We start from the raw sequence: 9,529 nt of genomic DNA, 5'->3' as shown, positions 1-9,529 counted from the left end.
AACATACAAGCAAGCAAATTAAGGATAATCTCTTATTATGGAGAATAGTGCTGCTGACACATCATGTGTATTGAGCTTAAATATTCAAAAATTTATGAATTCTGTTCTCTACACTTGTTTAAGTCCACTTTAGAGGCACACAGATAAATCAGATTCCAAAGATATTTTTTTCCTTCTAACTAGAAAAATGCCCATTATTGCCAGATAAATTGGGTTCTTGAAAAGGAACAGGTCTGTAGGGGAATAATGAAGGCAAAGTTGACTAATGAAAGATACTAACCTAAGATGATGATATAAACATGTATACTCAGGTTCTTATTTCTGTGAGAAATAGCATGTTTATGACAACTCTTATAAAGGTAAACATTTAATTGTTTAAGATATATAGTCTATTATCATCATGGTGGGAGGCATGGTGGCATGTAGTTGACATGGTGCTGGAGAAGGAGCTGAGAGTTCTGCATCTGAATCAGCAGGCAATGAGAAGAAACAGTCACACTAGGCCTGGTATTTGAGACTGCAAAGTAACATGCTTTCTCCAACAAGGCCACACCTCCTAATAGTGCCACTTCCTATGACCAACCATCTGAATACATGAGTCTATGGGAGGCATTTCTATTCAGCCTACCACAGGCAATGTGATGCAGTTTCAAGTTTTCAATGGCCTTCATGGCTGTCTTCATTAAAATCAGGGCTTCTTGGTTTTCATGTTTCAAAATTACCCAGTTATCCAACCTCAAGGAGAGGAATAGACCCAAGACAATGAACTTATCTAGGTGATTTCCAGTGATGTAAGGACCAGCAGCCTCACTCAGTGTATCTGAAAAATATATCTCTCTGCATACAGATCTACATAAAAGAGTCTCTATGACTACCAATGAATGAAAAGAATTTAAGTACATTGGGATGGCTAAACAGACAAATATTGTGAAGAAAAACTTTGGAATATATGGCGTATTCTCTAGATGAACTTTAAGAGTTCTCAAGGAGATTTAAATTGTGATGCATAAAATTTTGTGCTGTAATTAGTTAATGCATTAAACTTGATAATAACCCACACTACACATTTTTCTAAATGAATTAACAATTTACTCATAAATACATAATGGAAATAAAATTAAAATCAACTAATCATTTTTGTTCATATGGAATCAGTCATTACAGGATACTCATTTTTCCCAAAACTAAGTATTGTTTTTACTAGATTTCTTATAAATTTATGCCAGCTTGGTCTTGACACAAATACTGCTATGTCATTCTTTGGCTCCAGTAAGCCTGCTTCTCCATGATGGAGGAAGGTCATTGGCTAATAAAGGCACTGCCCTGGCCCATTTTATTGGTTAGAGGATAGGTGGGAGGAGTAAACAGAACAAAATGCTGGGAGGAAGAGGAAGTGAGATCAGAGTCTCGACAGCTTCCTCTCTCTGGAGCAGATGCCTGAGAGAGACGCCATGCCCCGCTCGTGGGATGAAGCTCCGACCCAGGATGGACTAGGCTAGAATCTCCCCGGTAAGCGCACCTTGGGGTGCTACACACAGATGATTGGAAATGGGCTAAATTAATATGTGAAAATTAGCTTAGAAGAGAATGGGTCAAGCAGTGATTAAAAGAATACAGTGTCCGTTTAATTATTTCGGGGCATAAGCTAGCCGAGCAGGCAGCCGGGGTGCTGGGGACGCAGCCCCGCTGCCCTTATTACTTCATCTCCATGAATCTTTATTCCATGTTTTAAAAGCACTTTCTGAGATCATGTTCAGTTATGAAAATAAAATGCTTTCTAACGTCTTGATTGTGGTCATTGTATGACATGGATGTCTTTACTAGGACACTGTCAATGGGAATAAAAACTGCATTTAACGCAGTGGATCAGAATGTGGGCTCACCCAAATCATTGCTCTTTAGGGTAATTCAGGTAAAAGGATCCACATCAAAGGCCTATCCCTAAGTAAAAGGTAAAAATCTATATTTTTCCTGACCTCTGGTCTCATTTTTAGAATACCTTTACTTCAAATTTTCCTTGACAGGGTGTTCTCTTTAATTTTAGATAAATACTTAACACTGTGCTGAGAAGGACACCTCAGGGCACCACAGCTGTATCAACACTGCCTTCCAGACACATTAGTGGGAGTCTAAAAAGCCTTCACCAGCACAGCAAATGTGGAGAGGAATGGGTTCAAAGATCTAGAATTCCAATTCAGCTATACAAGGTTGAAAGATGTTTTATTATGTGTTTTCTCTTCACAGTCCTGGTGCTAAGAAAACTAAAGTACACAGTATCTTCTAATCTGAGAAAGCTGTTAAATAAATGCCTTAAAGCTTTCTAACATTTCTCTGTGCTAGAATGGGGGGTGTGAAAAGAAATTGTATTTGTGATCCTGTTATACCAATTGCTAACTATAACTTTGCTGGTGTTACTTAAGCCTCCTGAGCCTCTGTTCTCTCAGCTTCAAGAAGGAAATCACTGTGAATGAGATCAGACATAATACTTGATGAAATCTGCCTCACAATATGACTGTGGTTGTTCATTGTTATTTTCTCCACTTCTTCATTGTTAATTCATCTATTCTTTCTTCTAAACCTGTCTCTCCACTTTTCATTCAGACACTAAGATATTGTAATCATCCTTACTGCTAAACCTAATGAATATATTGCAGTCCCTATCTAATATTTCCAGTTGTTAACATTTGATAGTTTTGGCCACTCCATCCTTCTAAAGTCTATTTACTGATGCTCTACTGATAGTTCATTAGTCATAATTATGTGTCAAGCACTCTTCTAAGTATGTTACATATAAACCTCTATAAATGTACTATTTATATTGTCTTAGCTACACAGATGAGATAATTATTCTCAAAGACATTTTTTTATATTTGGTAACAGAGCTAAGGACAGATAGAACTGGGATTCAAGAGGAAGCATGACATTCTTATCTCACTCTAAAAGTTTGACTAGTGTGCTCCTACATGGCTGTTGTGTTCCCAGATTGTTTTTCTTGTGGTATATCATTTTTATTTATTTAGGTGGCTGAATTATAAATTCATCCAACATTGTAATTATATATGTATATATATATAATATTAAAGCAACATTGTATATGTATGTATATACTAAATATATATTTTATAAGTATATATGCATATATATGTACATCCTAAAGTAATGTTACATAGGCATTTTAGACTCTGATTTATTAAATAGTAGATCAAGATCTGTTTAAGTTATATAAATGCTAGTGAAAGTCATAAAAATAGGGTCAATTATAAGTGTTCCTAAATCACAGCAATCAAAATTAAATGAATGCAAAGCAACTATGCAATGAATCTGACACATTTTCTGTTTGAGCTTACACATGTTGCATTACAAGATGTCATTACATGCTTGGCTTTGAACGTACAACATGTGCACTTTGCACTATGCACTCTGTCTCAACATACAACACTAATAAATGCTACCTGAATGTTGGCACATTTGAGAATATTATATATTAGTAATTACAGTTGTTTTATTGAAAATGTAAATTTTATGCTCATACAGAAATGACATAATATGATTATAGAAATGAAGGCTTTGAATCAATTTTCCTACTATTATTTCTCAGCACATAAGAATAAAATTTTGTATACCCTTGAATTATAATGTGTTAGAATGCATAGTCATTTGAGTGAAAAGATACTTCCCATAGGCACAGGTTTTTGAATACTTGTTCCCCAGTTGGTGGCACTGTTTGTGGAGCATATGGAGTCTTTAAGGCATATAGCCTTGATGGAGGAACTGCATCATTGAGGTTAGACTCTCTGTTCCATTAAGGAGAAGCTCCCTAGTCTAGATTTGGAATAGGAAGGTACTCTCAGAGCAAGACCTCACCCAGCTTAAATTCCAATTTATAAAAGAGAGCTTAAGGGGTTTTCAACAATTCCATACAAAGGCTGCTGGTCATTTGGTTTAAGGGCTAAGGCTCCATCCAAAGCTGGATGAAATCTAACTTGATAATATTAAGCAAGTGGTATTGATTTTTGAGACATGGAAGATGAAAGAATAAGAGTATTATGTGTTCTTTGTCCAAAGATTTAGAGGGCAGTTGAGGCCAGGGAACATGAAAAGGGGAATACCTTACAAAGCCACGATTGGCCATTGTGTGGAGGGAGCTGTGAAAGTGAAGCCTTGGTTCAGGTGGAGACCCCAAGATGTTGCTGATGCCAGAGTCAGCAGACATCTGTCAAATATAGCTTCTCACTGTGCATAAAAGGAGCCAAAGAGAGAAATGTAAGCTGCATATGACAAAGCAGAATGAGTGCAATCATCTGATATCTGAAACTAAACCCCCATCACTGGTCAAGGAACCCTGGTGTTTGCCCTACTGGTTTTTGTCTTTGTTTTGATCCCTTATTTCCTTGCTTTATAATAGAAATATATATATATATATATATATATATATATATATATATATATATATATTCTATGTCATTGTGTATTAGAAGTATGTACTTTGCTTTTTAATTTCCTGAGAATTCAGTGTAAAAGGATTGCCTTTGGTCTTAGAAGACACTATGGACTTTTAAACACTGTTGAGCCTATGAAAGTCTAAGGATCTTCTGAAGTTGAGTTAAATGCACTTTGCAGTTGGATATAGGCATTAGTCCCTGGGGCTCGGGGAGAAGAATATTATAGTTTGAGAAAGATATCCCTATATTCTTGGGAATATGAATATTTGTTCTAGAGTTGTAGATACGGCATAGGTTTAGGAGATAAAACCTTGCTCATGAAAATGTGTCACTGAAGGCATGCTTTTGGGTTTTGAAATCCATAGGTCGCTTCTAGTGTGTCCTCTTGGCTTTTGGCTTGTGGCTCCGGATATAAGCTCTCAGCTTGCTACTCCAGTTGCTGTGCCTGCCTACTGCCATGTATCTATACCATAATGGTGACAGGGTCTTAGTCTTCTGTAGCCATAAGCCCAAATAACCCCTTTTTATTACAAATTCCTTTGCTATGGTGTTTTATCTTAGTAACAGAGCTGCAATAAAGGCACCACCCACGTTGAGTTGCACAACCCCGTTAAAACTCATTAGTTCACCAACAAAGACGTTGGTGGTAGACTTACTTTAGATTATTTTTGGTTCCCTACTATTTGGTCATATTTCCTCCAGAATAATGTCATACCACAACCACAGAAGGCATAAAGGCATTGACTCTTTCTGAGATCCAGACAGTCTCAGGCTAAGACTCATACCGAAAGGCTACAACTTTCAAACCATCCTTCCTTCCTCCAAGCCCTACTACTATCCAAAACTGCCAGTGACCCCTTTTTTATTAAGACTTAATGTTTAAGGGAGGAGGAAAATCCTGGCCTTCTGGATAAAGTAACAAGTCTTCCAAGACACAGTCCAATATGACCACAAAACTTAGCTTTCCTGTTTTCCCTATTACATTTGATAACAGTAGTTTCTCTCAATGTCCCTGTGCTCTGTTCCCATGCTTCCTTACAGAGTCATGTGCAATGACTTAGGAATCAAGGTCCGAATCTTTTCCTTTGCAATACCTATAAAAAAGCATGTTCCTCCTTAAGGTCTTCTAGCTGACTTCCTGAAGATAGTCCATATCTCTTGTCTGACCTCCCTGCTGAGAAGCTGGATAACACTGCCAGCCTCCTGGATTTGTTCCCATCACTCTTCCTTGCACACTGGTTCAATTTGTAGACTCAAATTCTATCAATGTTCAACCCATACCTAAGCCATTTCCCTTGCCAAGCATTTTTGTGTTCAGGAACCAACATCAAATTTCAAACCAGGCACATCACACACCACATTTAGGGTCCTGCGGTGCTGTGTCCACTCTTATTCCTGACATAACAGGTTCAACCAGAAGTCTTCAAATAATTCCAGCCCACCCCCATCTTGTCCTAGATGTCCCTTTCATTAATGACACAGCTTTAATGTCACCCTCACTGCCTCCTAGAGAGATTTAGACAATTTTGTCTAGATTCTGGTAGCATTTTGCCCTCCACTCACACACACCTCATGTTAGGCACTTGGGAGTTACCTGAGGCTATACCTGTTTTCTCAGAATCTGTGCTAACACAGAATCTCTGGGATCATCTCAGACAAGAGCTGTTTTGTCTTGTTTGCACAAAGTGGTTCCCTGGCCACAGTAACAGCTTAGGGAATGCTGGATCCATGAACAACTGCTCTCTCATTTATAGAGAGATACACCCAGTTCTTACCCTGAAGAAGTCACAGGAAACAAAGCACATGGAGGTGAGGCAAGAGATCTAGTTTCCATGAAGCCTGCTGGAGTTATAAAGCATTACTTACTTAGATTCTCATCTGTGCTGTCATTGCCTAGTGAGTCCTTACATCTACAAGCAGTTTTAAGTCATGAGCAAGGGTTTCCTGAATGTGAACTTTCCTTCCTTCCTCCTAAGTTCTGGTAAGGAGGGAAACTACAATTTAATTAAGGTGACTCATCCTCACAGTACTTGGCTGCTAGTTTGGAAGCTCTATGATTGCAGTACCTACAAGTTTCCTCTTGGTTCACACAGATGTCTAGCTGTAGAAAGTAGCTAAAAGTAGAGGGCACACTGCAGCAGTCTCCCAATGTTTGAAGAGGGACTGATGTGTCCTGTGATAGTGGAGTGCAAAGTTTTGATCAATGTGTTACAGGAATGAAAACTGAATGAATGAGTCAGATGTAGACAAGAATGAAAGGTTATTGATTTATACAGGTGCTGGCCATTCACTTCCTTCTCATAAATCCTTCAACAATTATTGTCCCAGCAACAGCTGGACAGAATATATTCATGTAGTAACCAGTAGAAATCATTATGATTTGACATGTTTCTTTGATCAAAATTGAGGGGAAATAGAGATCAAATCACCTGCCAAACACCTATTTTTCAGGATTGAAAAAAAAAAATAAGGACTAGATAATGCTAAGGAAAAAAAAATTGCCCTGAATCCTGTGTTGGCAGAAAAGCTGAATACATGATCCCCAGGGCAGGAAATGTAAATTCCATTCAGTTATTCATGGAAGCAAGTGTTTCCAAAGATATGATGTAGGAGCTGCTTCCTGCATCTTCAATTGGATGAAAAGATGGCAGTAGAGAGCAAGAGGCATCCTCTAACATAGCCCAGAGGTGAGTGTTTTAAAGGGGCTTCTGTCAGTATTGGAGAAGATTTTCCTGCATCTGTGCTCAAATGTGTTCTATTGTGGGTATGAAGCTCCAGGGCCACAGTTTTTCTGCTTAGTATGTTTGTGATTGTTTCAGAGTTTCCTGCACTGACATAGGTTAAATTTCAAATGATGCAGAACAATTCTCTAGTGGCTAACAGTTTGCTTCTGGCAGAGAAGCTGAACATACCACAAATGAAACAATTTTATATAGTTAGTGTGGTCCGTGGAGAAATCAAAAAGTACAGGGCATTGTTGGTGTGTTGGTAGAGGGACACTAGGTGCTTTGTATGGTCATGAAACCACATTCTTAGGAGTTGTTAAGCTCCAACTTGAATATTAGAAGGCAAGAATCCTTATTAAGTTCTGGAAGGAAATATTAATCAAAACAGGATGAATTATAAGACATTCTTGAGGACAAAAGCTTATGCAAAGAGCAGGAAGGAAGTTTAAGAATCTGGGATGAAACAGTATTGTCACAGTTGTACAAGGGCTCTTTTCTATGTCTCGCTTCTAGAGAAAAAAAAAAAAAACATTTGTACATGAAAACCCCAAAGTGGGGAAATATCCAAAGTCTACTGGGATTAAACTAGTGTGGGACACAGAATGAAATATGCTAACTCAGGATAGACTTGGGCATGTTTTCAGACAAGGTGGACACTGAGTGGGCCCACATAGACTTATGGAAGTGAGTATATTAATCAAAGTTCAGCATGTCAGGTATATGGAACAGAAGGAGCCTGGGCACTTGCTAGAGTCAAAAGATATCCAAGAATGGGTTGGAGAGCTTCAGCGAACATAAACTAACACTGAATAATCTGGTTATAGCCATATTTTTCATACTTCACAAAATGGGATTAGAAAAACATTTTATCCTCTCTCCCCTACATCACTATTTGTGGACTGTGAGAGTGGGAGCCAAGCTCTAAGGTCTATGGTGTGCTGAGGGCCTGAGTCCTTTCAGAGTGAAGGTGAGAGCTTGAGGATAGCCTGAGAAAGTCCCACTCCAGATAAGCTACCAAATAATGGAACAGCATGTTTGGTAAGCCTGCCACATACCTGGGACTCCCTTCTATGACTAGCCCATTTAGCCTTTCTGTCTATAGGGAACTGGATTTTGAGTTTCCTAGATTGGAGAGTGCCAGAGTCATCTGAAGTTAAGGTGAGGGTTTAGGCTGGACTGTAAAACTTCTGTTCTACATGGAGGGACACTGATTAATGTCACTGATCCACTGTGGTAAGTGTGACATCAAATTGTGACCCATAGTGTGCATAAGCCCCCATCTCCTATTTCCACCCCAGTATTCTGTGAATAATAGATACCTTCCAAGATTCCTAAAGTGGAGAGGGACTAGTGAGGGTGGGTTGTAGAAAGTTCTCCATCAAAGGGACTGACTAACCAGAAGAAAAACTCACTTGATGTTTTTTTTATGAATCTTCCTCAGAAAATTTAGGAAAGTTTTAACAATTTTTGAGTAACCCTAATTTTGAGGGATACCTCGGTGTTAACTTCAGGAATTAGCCCCTCCTCACCATTCCACACCCACATATAAGGTCTTGGGATATGAGGGATTATTTTGTGATTTTCTTAGACAAGAGATAGCCATTCCCTATGGTATTTTCAGAGTGTAAGAGAGAGCTCAAAGTGGACTACAGTGGGCCTTTGAGAACAGGAGGGCCCCACAAAATTCAGTGTCATCCCCAGGGTCAGCCTAGATTTAGTTGGAATAAATGTAGAAAAATGAGACTCTCCTATTTTGTTTGCTCTGTCCTCGGAATAAGCACTGTTTTCTGTCCTGGAGGGCTAGAGAGGTGCCTGGCTTGCAGAGTAAAAGTAGGACTGAGAGTGGAATGTGGAAACTCTACTCTGGATAGCCAGACAACAGATAGTATCATTATTCCAGGTTGATGTGCACTACTGTAAACTGGACTGACTTGTTGAGAATATCCCTTTCATCTCCCTCAGGGGGGTGGGGAGATTCTGCTCATCTGAGCCATTTCAGTTTCCCAGAGGGAAGAGGACAACTGATTTTTTTGAGTTCAGATGGAAGCTGACTGTAGATAACAGAAACCCATTCTAGATGGAGAGGGTTGAATAATCAAGCTACATTGCGTTGTTTTGAGGGTATTACATGAAACCGAGGCAGTGTTGTAGCAATGAGCATGCACCCAAACTTCCGCATCTGCATCCGGGGACTTGGATGACTCAGCGCCCTTTTGTGAGGTTCCGGGAGGCTAGAAGATTCCTCAGTGCTGATTTGTGGAAATGATCCCCTCCCCACTGTTTCACATCCGCCTCCTGGTAGTTTAGAGACTCGGAGCCATTTTGCAAGGCTTCTTGAAGGGTGAAGTACACTCGCAGTCT

This window comes from Microtus oregoni, unplaced genomic scaffold (genome assembly GCF_018167655.1).
Source record: "Microtus oregoni isolate MIOR12 unplaced genomic scaffold, Mior012 000052F_ref0000163, whole genome shotgun sequence".
NCBI lineage: Eukaryota > Metazoa > Chordata > Mammalia > Rodentia > Cricetidae > Microtus > Microtus oregoni.
The sequence above is the reverse complement of the archived record's forward strand: the minus strand, read 5'-3'. Positions refer to the sequence as shown.